The 10,633-nt window shown below is 46.7% G+C and overlaps 1 pseudogene; it reads left to right on the top strand.

Annotated features, from left to right (window-relative positions):
- Positions 1 to 1,716: 1,716 nt before the first annotated feature.
- Positions 1,717 to 4,079, top strand: LOC119280214 (annotated as a pseudogene).
- Positions 4,080 to 10,633: the final 6,554 nt, after the last annotated feature.

The raw sequence follows: 10,633 nt of genomic DNA, 5'->3' as shown, positions 1-10,633 counted from the left end.
GTGGATATGGTTGATCAAGCAGCAGTCTCTGACGTTGTCCTGTCTGCACCAATGGACATCCATCTTGTTCCTGTGGGCCAAGTTCTGCAGCCTCCTCCAACTGTTACTGATTTGGATGGCTGTTCTACAATCCTGACCCGCAAAGGCAAATCTGTGGTGCCTGAATGTGCTATTGCTCTAGGTAGAAGCGCGCGCACCAACAAGTACGATGGTTTCAAAGTCCCTCAGGTCTCTGACAGCAAGGTAAAAAATTCAAAGGTTAAACCCAGGGTGGTTCCATCTGCTCTCTCTATTTAGGAGGTCGATGATGCTGAGCAGATCCCACCGCCTACACCTGTCAGGGTGATCCAGCAGATTGGCACTATGATGTGTGCAATTCCTACTGAAGAACTCACTGACGAAGCACTGATGGCTTCATAGGAGGAGGAGCCCCCGTCCTGGACCTAGTTTCTCTTTTGCAGATCCTTTTCTTTACTTCAGCAATGAATCTTTTGGTAAACTGGAATGTCTTATGTTGGAACGTTCGTGGGTTAATTCTGGGGACAAGCAGTTAGCGCTTTCCAATGCGATTACCTCTAGTGGTTGTGCGGTGATATGTTTGCCAGAAACTAAGAAACTATCATTCGATTTGTCTTTCATTAAGTCTTGCTGCCCCCCGTCGCTTTGATCAATTTGCGTTTGTACCCTCTCATGGGGCTTCGGGGGGTATTGTCACCATTTGGAATAGCACTATTTTCTCGGCTGACGTGCTGCTATCTGAAGATTTTGCACTGGTCACACGTTTCAAATCAACCCAATCGGCGCAATGTTGGACATTGGTTAATGTATATGGTCCTTGCCAAGGTGAGCAGAGGGAACAATTCATCCAATGGTTGTGTTCACTCAACATTCCATCAAATGAAGATTGGCTTTTTGTGGGTGACTTTAACTTTATACGGGCACCTGACAATCGTAATAAACCAGGAGGCAACAGTAATGACATGAACACACTTAATGATTTCATCCGCTGTCAAAGCCTAATTGAATTACATATCAAGGGACGTTCATTCACATGGAGCAATATGCAGCTTGACCCTGTTTTAGAGCAATTGGATTGGTTTTTTACGAGTACCAATTGGACCACGTCTTACCCAAAAACTTTGGATAAACCACTCGGTAAGCCAGTCTCCGATCATATTCCATGTGTGGTTACTATCGAAACAAATATTCCTAAATCAAAACTATTTCGCTTTGAATCGTTCTGGGTACAATATCCGGGCTTCATGCAAATTGTTGAATCTTCTTGGGCTAACCCAGTGCACTCCTCAAATACTTGCACCATTCTGTGCCGAAAATTCAAAACTCTCAGACGTGATCTTAAACATTGGAGCAAAGGTATATCTAAGCTATCTGTGGCTATTTACAATTCAAATAAAGCCCTTTGTGAGATTGATGAGCTTGAAAACAAACGGATTTTGACTATACCTGAAGCTAACTTTAGAAGAATTCTCCAGGCGCACATCATAAGATTATTACGATATCAACAAGCTTATTGGAAAAAGTGGTGCACCATAAGATGGGCCAAGTTCGGGGACGAACCATCCAAATTCTTCCGGGCCTTGGCCTTTGAGAGATAGAGGAAGAACAACATTGCTACTTTAGCAACACCCAGACAACACTTTGGTGGAGGTTCATGCAGGAAAAGAGTCTATAATCTTTCAAACTTTTAAAGAAAGGATGGGATCATCACGGCCATGCAATATGAAATTCAACCTAGCCAGAATAATCAAGAAATGCAGTGGACTCGAGGAGCTGACCGTTCCTTTTACAAATGATGAGATCGACAAAGTTGTTAGAGAAATGCCCGCGGACAAAGCCCCTGGCCTGGACGGCTTTAACGGTCTATTCTTAAAACAATGCTGGCCAATCATCAAGAACTACTTTTATAACTTGTGCAATCAATTCCATAATGGGGAGCTCAATTTGGAAAGCATTAATGACGGTTTCATCACCATCATCCCCAAAGTGGTTCTCCCGAGTCTATCAATGACTATCGACCGATCATGCTTCTAAACTGTTGTCTCAAAGTTGTCACAAAAATCTTGGCTAATAGACTTAAAAAAATCATCCTCAAAATTGTGCACAAGAATCAATATGGATTTCTCAAAGGACGGACTATACAAGGCTATCTCGCATGGGCTTATGAGTATATATATCAATGTCAATCTTCCAAAAAGGAAATCATGCTTCTCAAGTTAGATTTTGCCAAAGCATTTGATACGATTGAACATGAGGCAATGATTGAAATTATGAAAAACATGGGATTCAATGACAAATGGCTGGGATGGATCAGATGCATCTTCTCCTCGGGCAAATCTTCCATCCTTCTTAATGGCACTCCTGGTCAGCAATTCTACTGCAAATGTGGTGTAAGACAGGGGGGACCCTCTCTCCCCCCTAATCATTGTTCTTGCGTCCAACCTCTTGCAAGCTGCCATAAATGATGCTTTTGCGCGCAACATGATTCACCTGCCGTTCCCATCCCAACACCAAAATGATTATCCTGTAATTCAATACGCAGATGACACCATCTTGGTAATGCCCACATGCACCCAACAAGCTACAACGATCGAGGACATCTTACATGACTATGCGCCATTGGGTTGAAAATAAACTTCCATAAATCCACTCTCATCACAATGAATTGTGACCTGGCAAAAACTCAGGAAATAGCCAATATCTTTGGTTGTGTCATTGGCAAGTTGTCGTTTATTGATTTGGGCCTTCCGCTTGGAACTACACGACCAACAATTATTGAGCTCATGCCACTGGTTTTTTTTCACGGAAAGAAGACTAACTGCCACTCTCAACATGATATCATACGGTGGCAAATTATCCCTGCTCAACTCAGTTATCACTTCGTTGATCATTTTTGCTCTATGCACACTCTTGCCAACCAAGATCATTGAACTACTAGACAAGATTAGAAGAAAATGCTTGTGGACTAAAAACAGTGAGCAAGGTGACAAATGCAACTCCCTTGCCGCCTGGAACATGGTCTGCCAACCCAAGGAATGCGATGGCCTAGGTGTGATTTACCTAAGAACACAAGGAGATGCCCTCTTACTCAAATATTTACACAAATTCTATAATAGGTGGGACGTGCCTTGGGTCCAACTCATCTGGGATATATATTACTCTAACCGCATACCACACGCTTCAGACACGTGCGGATCATTCTGGTGGCGTGATGTTGCAAAGCTAATGCCCATTTATAGGGGAATCTCCACTGTCCACGTAGCAAATGGCAAGAATGTTCTCTTCTGGAAAGACTCTTGGGCAGACAACATTATTGCTGATCGTTATCCTTGTGCTTTATCTTACACAATTAATGAAGACATCTCGGTCAGAGATTTCTTGTCCATCACGGCACTGCGAGAGGCGTTTCACCTTCCACTTTCAGAGCAAGCCCACGCTGAAGTTCGACAAATGCAATCTGACTTGGCCACGATTACCCTATCTGATGACGCAGATGTTTGGATGTATGCATGGGATCAGATCAATTCACAGCACATAAATACTGTACATTCTACTTCAGAGATGTTCGAGCACATGAGGCCTTTGGTTGGATTTGGAAGTCAAGATCAACCATGAAAATTAAAGTTTTTGGGTGGTTGCTTTTGGCTGACCGTCACAATACCAGGAATATGTTCAAAAGATGACACTACAATATTGGTGATGACCACAATTGTATTCTTTGTGGATTGCAAATCTAGGAAACCTTGGAGCACCTGTTCTTCGAGTGCCGCTTCAGCATTGATTGTTGGGCAAGTCTGGGCCTCTCCTGGCCACAAGGCATGTCACGCCTTCACAATGTGGCTATGGCCAAACGACACTGGAACCGGCCTCTATTCATGGAGATGTTCTTGCTTGCAGCTTGGAGTTTATGGAAGGAACGCAACAATAAACACTTCATGGGGATTGTTCCAACAAAACTTTCTTGGTTGGACAGACTTAAGAAATACTTCTCTCTCCTAACCTATAGGGTCAAGGAAAAACATAAACATCTCATCCCTATCATCCTTTCTTCTGTAGACTAGCCTTCTAACACACCCCAAATGGGGGGTTGACACATGTACAGACACTATATAACTTGTACATCATCATATTAATACAAAATATAACAGCGGGGGGTTCCCCTACTGTTCAAGGCTTCAAAAAAACACGAGCACATAGGGATCGAAGATGATCCAAGTAAAAAGCTTCAAGAGTGTGATAGATTTTGAGTGGTTCTTCAACCATTAGTGTGGTAGGTACAACTAATTTTTTTTGGTATTTTGTGTTTCCTACCCATAACTAAACATAGAAAACAAATAGGAATAGCAAATAAAAATTACTTAGTGATAAAGCAAACAAACAAACATACACGAGAATATTCACCCCATGCTATGACTCCCTAGCAACGGTGCTAGAAAAAGTTCCTGATAACCCAGAAGTATAGGGGATCAATTGTAGCCTCTTTCGATAAGTAAGAGTGTCGAACCCAACGAGGAGCTAAAGGTAGACCAAATATTCCCTCAAGTTCTATCGACCACCGATAGAACTCTACGCATGCTTGACGTTCGCTTTACCTAGAACAAGTATGAAACTAGAAGGACTTTGTAGGTGTTGTTGGATAGGTTTGCAAGATAATAAATAGCATGTAAATATAAACTAGGGGATGTTTAGATAAATAAGCAATAAAGTAAATATAGCGAGCGTGGAAAAGTGGTGGTAGGAATTGTGAAATTGTCCCTAAGCAATTGACTACTTTACTAGACCGATAGCAAGTTTTATGTTGGAGAGGCATAAGCTAACATACTTTCTCTTCTTGGATCATATGCACTTATGATTGTAACTCTAGCTAGCATAAGAAACTACTAAAGATCATTAAGGTAAAACCCAACTGAGGGAGTCCTGGACTAGGGGGTGTTCGGATAGCCGAACTATCATCATCGGCCGGACTCCAAGACTATGAAAGATACAAGATTGAAGACTTCGTCCCGTGTCCGGATGGGACTTTCCTTGGCGTGGAAGGCAAGCTTGGCGATATGGTTATGTAGATCTCCTACCATTGTAACTGACTCTGTGTAACCCTAGCCCTCTCCGGTGTCTATATAAACCGGATGGCTTTAGTGCGTAGGACGAACAACAATCATTCCATAGGCTAGCTTCTAGGGTTTAGCCTCCTTGATCTCGTGGTAGATCTACTCTTGTAACACACATCATCAATATTAATCAAGCAGGACGTAGGGTTTTACCTCCATCAAGAGGGCCCGAACCTGGGTAAAACATCCTGTCCCTTTTCTCCTGTTACCATCCGCCTAGATGCACAGTTCGGGACCCCCTACCCGAGATCCGCCGGTTTTGACATTGACATTGGTGCTTTCATTGAGAGTTCCTCTGTGTCGTCAGCGATAGGCTCGATGGCCTCTTCGATCATCAACAACGACTCAGTCCAGGGTGAGACCTTCCTCCCCGGACAAATCTTCGTATTCGGCGGCTTTGCACTGCAGGCTCTCATGTTTTTTCACGAGATCCTGGAGCTCTTGCTGTACCTCCGCCACCCGCGCCTCCTGCTTCTCTCGCTCGGTGTGCTCCACGGCCACATTGCGTTCGGCCGCGGCCACCGCCTCTTTTAGGGTTGCCACCTCGTTAGTGGCCCCTGCAATACCCACGTTATCCTTGTCATTTCTTTTTTTGCAACCAAAATACTTTTCTGTAAGGTACAATTTTAATAAGGTGTTACTTACCTTCCTTGTCCCCGAGCTGCTTCTTGGCACGACCGAGCTTGTTCTCGGACCGCTCGAGGCTTTCCTTCAAAGTATTGACCTCCGCAGTCAGTGCGGCAGAGGTCAGCAGCGCAGCCTGCAATCCCATATTGACATATTTTTTATGACTCCTGCGTATATCTTCTTAGATCCTAAGTCCGGCTTTTCTTTCCGAACACCGAACCGAGCATCAGGGGCTACTATCTATGCGGTACTATTTTACATATATCAAAATTCTTACCTCAAAGCATGTTAGAAGGCTGCTGCAGGCTTCGGTCAGCCTGCTCTTGGCGAGCTGCACCTTCTGAATCACCGCACTCATAACAATGCGGTGTTCCTCTTTGATGGAGGCGCCATTGAGCGCCTCCAGTAAGCTATCCGGCGCCTCCGGTTGGACGGAGGCTGCCAGTGTCACGGTCTTGCCCTTCTTACGAAGGGGTCGCCCGCCGGACTCCAGAGCCACTATAGGATCCGGAGCTGAGTCCGGTGCAAAGTCCGGGAGGTTGTCCTGCGACACCTCCGGGGCCTCCTCCTCCTGGCGGGTCCCTTCCCGGGATCCCACCTTAGCATCGTCCGTATCACGGGGGGTGGAGGCGGTCGGAAGAGAATCCATATCCGACGCACCTAAGGACCCGCTCGACGAAGCGGGAAGATCGTCCTTGGGCGAACTGCAGGGTTGTATGTGGCATTAGAAAGACATTGTGTGGCAAAAAAGAAAAACCATGAAGTTATTCAGGAGTCCGGATACTCACGATCTCGCCAGGGGCTTGGCCCTTGGAGGCCAATCCTCGTCGTCGTCACTACCGTTGGCAGAGCAGTCCGGGGGAAGAGTTTTTCCCCTCTTGGACCCTTCGGCCTCCCTCGTTGGGGAGGCCTTCCTTTTCTTCTCTCCGCCCACTGGGGGAGAGGCTTTCTTCTTCTCCTCCTCACCTTGGTGAGAGGAGTCGGCCACGGAGTCGTCATCCGATAGCACGTGAAAAAGGGAACTCTTTCGAGTCCCCGTGGCCTTCTTCTTGGCCTTCTTCTCCGGCACCACGTGGGGTGCCGGAGCCAGCAGCCCCGTTAGGCGGGCGTCCGCTGGGTCCTCTGGCAATGGGGCCGGACAGATAGTCCGCTCGGCCTTCGCCAGCCAGTCCTGTCAAAGGAAAGGGAGTTTAGATCCCGCATAGAGTCAAATTATGGAACACAAGCGTCCTGTAAAGGACAAAATCGCTTACCTCGTCAGCCAGACGCTGCGAGCTGAATCCGCGATCTTCGGTAGCGGATGCAGGAGCCTCGGCGCCCTTGAATAGCACCTTTCAGACATCTTCGTACGTAGTGTCGAAGAGCCCGCTCAAAGTCTGGTGCTGCGCCGAATCGAACTCCCACATGTTGAAGCCCCGTCGTTGGCACGGGAGGATCCGGCGGATGAGCATGACCTGGACCACGTTGACAAGCTTGAGCTTCTTGTCCACCAGCTTTTGGACGCAGGCTTGGAGTCCGGTCAACTCCTCCGAATCACCCCAAGTCCGGCCGCTCTGTTTCCAGGAGGTGAGCCGTGTGGGGATGCCAGATCTGAATTCGGGGGCCGCTGCCCATTCAGGGTCACGCGGCTCGGTGATGTAGAACCACCCCGATTGCCACCCCTTGATGGTTTCCATGAAAGTGCCCTCAAGCCAAGTAACGTTGGACATCCTGCCCACCATGGCGCCTCCGCACTCCGCTTGGCTGCCCTTCACAACCTTCGGCTTGACACTGAAGGTCTTGAGCCACAAGCCGAAGTGGGGCTGGATGCAGAGGAAGGCCTCACACACGACGATAAACGGTGAGATGTTGAGGATGAAATTTGGGGCCAGATCGTGGAAATCCAGGCCATAGTAGAACATGAGCCCCCGGACAAAGGGATGGAGTGGGAAGCCCAATCCGCAGAGGAAATGGGTAAGAAATACTACCCTCTCATGGGGCCTAGGGGTGGGGAGGAGCTCTCCCTCGTCGGGGAGACGATGCGCGATGTTGCTGGACAAATATCCGGCGCTGCGCAGCTTCTAGATGTGCCCCTCCGTAACGGAGGAGGCCATCCACTTGCCTCCCGCTCCGGACATAGTTGGAGAAGGTTGAGGTGAGATGTGCGGACTTGGGCGCTGGAGCTCGAGTTCGCAGGGATGGATAAAGCAAGGAGGAAGAAGGCGCAGGTGAAAGGGTTGGATCTTTATCCCCTTATATGGGCGGACGAAAACATGCGTCCCCACCGGCTGATAAAACTCGCTTATCCCCCAAGCACCGCAATGAATGGCGCGGTTGGGTTACCCACGTCCGTATTGATGGGAATCCCAGAATAAGGGGAACACGATCTCTGCTTTGACAAGACGTGCCAAGGAAACCGCTTCGCTAAACGCGCTGAGGTGGTACAATAAAACCAATTCGAGTAAAGGCTTGGTAGCGGCGTGGCGACACGCCATGAAATACGTCAGCAGATTGAACTTGTGTAAATATTATTCTCTCTACGGTGGTATGTGGAAATTATTTTGCAGAGCCGGACACTATCCTGGTGTTCACAATCTTCTATAAATTATTTGGAGGACGAACCCGCCTTGCAATGCCGAAAACAATATGCGCGCCGGACTCGTCGTCATTGAAGCCTGGTTCAGGGGCTACTGAGGGAGTCCTGGACTAGGGGGTGTCCGGATAGCCGAACTATCATCAACGGCCGGACTCCAAGACTATGAAAGATACAAGATTGAAGACTTCGTGCCGCGTCCGGATGGGACTTTCCTTGGCGTGGAAGGCAAGCTTGGCGATACGGATATGTAGATCTCCTACCATTGTAACCGACTCTGTGTAACCCTAGCCCTCTCCGGTGTCTATATAAACTGGATGGCTTTAGTCCGTAGGACGAACAACAATCATACCATAGGCTATCTTCTAGGGTTTAGCCTCCTTGATCTCGTGGTAGATCTACTCTTGTAACACACATCATCAATATTAATCAAGCAGGATGTAGGGTTTTACCTCCATCAAGAGGGCCCGAACCTGGGTAAAACATCGTGTCCCTTGTCTCCTGTTACCATCCGCCTAGATGCACAGTTCGGGACCCCCTACCCGAGATCCGCCGGTTTTGACACCGACACCAACCATAGCATTAAAGTATCAAGTCCCCTTTATCCCATACGCCACAACCCCCTTACTCTGGTTTATGCTTCTGTCACTCAAGCAACCCACTATAAGCGAATCATGAACGTATTCCAACACCCTACAGTGGTAATCCCTCATGCTTGCGTGACAAGGAGGCACAATAGTACAGCAACATAACCATAAGCAAATTAAACCAAACTAATAATTCGAAGAGACTTGCAAATATAACCTCTACTCAGACATCTGCTACCTCTTGAGCATGTGTTGGCTTTTCCCTTGAAGAGGAAAAGGTGATGCAGCAAAGTAGCGTAAGTATTTCCCTTAGTTTTGAGAACCAAGGTATCAATCCAGTAGGACGCTCCTCAAAACTCCCACGCACCTACACAAACTAACAAGAACCTCGCAACCAACGCGATAAAGGGGTTGTCAATCCCTTCACGGTAACTTGCAAAAGTGAGATCTGATAGAGATAATAAGATAAGATAAATATTTTTGGTATTTTTATGATATAGATTGGAAAATAAAAGATGTAAATAAAAGTAGATGGAAAACTTGTATGATAAAAGATAGACCCAGGGGCCATAGGTTTCACTAGTGGCTTCTCTCAAGATAGCATAAGTATTACGGTGGGTGAACAAATTACTGTCGAGCAATTGATAGAAAAGTGCATAGTTATGAGAATATCTAGGCATGATCATGTATATAGGCATCACGTCCGCAACAAGTAGATCGAAACGATTTTGCATCTTCTACTATTACTCCACACATCGACCGACTCCTGCCTGCATCTAGAGTATTAAGTTCATAAGAGCGGAGTAACGCATTAAGCAAGATGACATGATGTAGAGGGATAAACTCATGCAATATGATATAAACCCCATCTTTTTATCCTCGATGGCAACAATACAATACATGCCTTGCTGCCACTGGTTTGACTAGGAAAGGACACCGCAAGATTGAACCCAAAGCTAAGCACTTATCCATTGCAAGAAATATCAATCTAGTAGGCCAAACCAAACTGATAATTCGAAGAGACTTGCAAATATAACCAATCATAAATAAAAGAATTCAGAGGAGATTCAAATATTTCTCATAGATAAACTTGATCATAAACCCACAATTCATCGGATCTCGACAAACACATCACAAAAAGAGTTACATCGAATAGATCTCCCAGAAGAGGAAGGAGAACTTTGTATTGAGAATCAAAGAGAGAGAAGAAGCCATCTAGCTAATAACTATGGACCCGAAGGTCTGTGGTACACTTCTCACAACTCATCGGAGAGGCCTTGGAGATGATGTAGAGGCCCTCCATGGTCGATTCCCCCTCCGGTGGAGCACCGGCGAAGGCTCCAAGATGGGATCTCGTGGATACAGAAGATTACAGCAGTGGAAATAGTTTTTTGGGTGCTCCTGGACGGTTTCGGGGTACGTAGATATATATAGGAGGAAGCAGTAGGTCGGTGGATGCTCGAGGGGCCCACGAGGGTGGGGGCGCGCCCACCCTTACAGGGCACATCGGGCACCCTCGTGGCCGCCTCGTTCTGATGTCCACTCCAAGTCTCCTGGATTGTGTTTGTTCCAAAAATATCGCTCCCGAAGGTTTCATTCCGTTTGGACTCCGTTTGATATTCCTTTCCTTCGGAACACTGAAATAGGCAAAAAAAATAGCAATTCGGGCTGGGCCTCCGGTTAGTAGGTTAGTCCCAAAAATGATATAAAAGTGTAGAGTA

The sequence above is a fragment of the Triticum dicoccoides genome, chromosome 3B, assembly GCF_002162155.2.
Source record: "Triticum dicoccoides isolate Atlit2015 ecotype Zavitan chromosome 3B, WEW_v2.0, whole genome shotgun sequence".
NCBI lineage: Eukaryota > Viridiplantae > Streptophyta > Magnoliopsida > Poales > Poaceae > Triticum > Triticum dicoccoides.
This window is presented reverse-complemented; position numbering and strand designations above follow the sequence as displayed.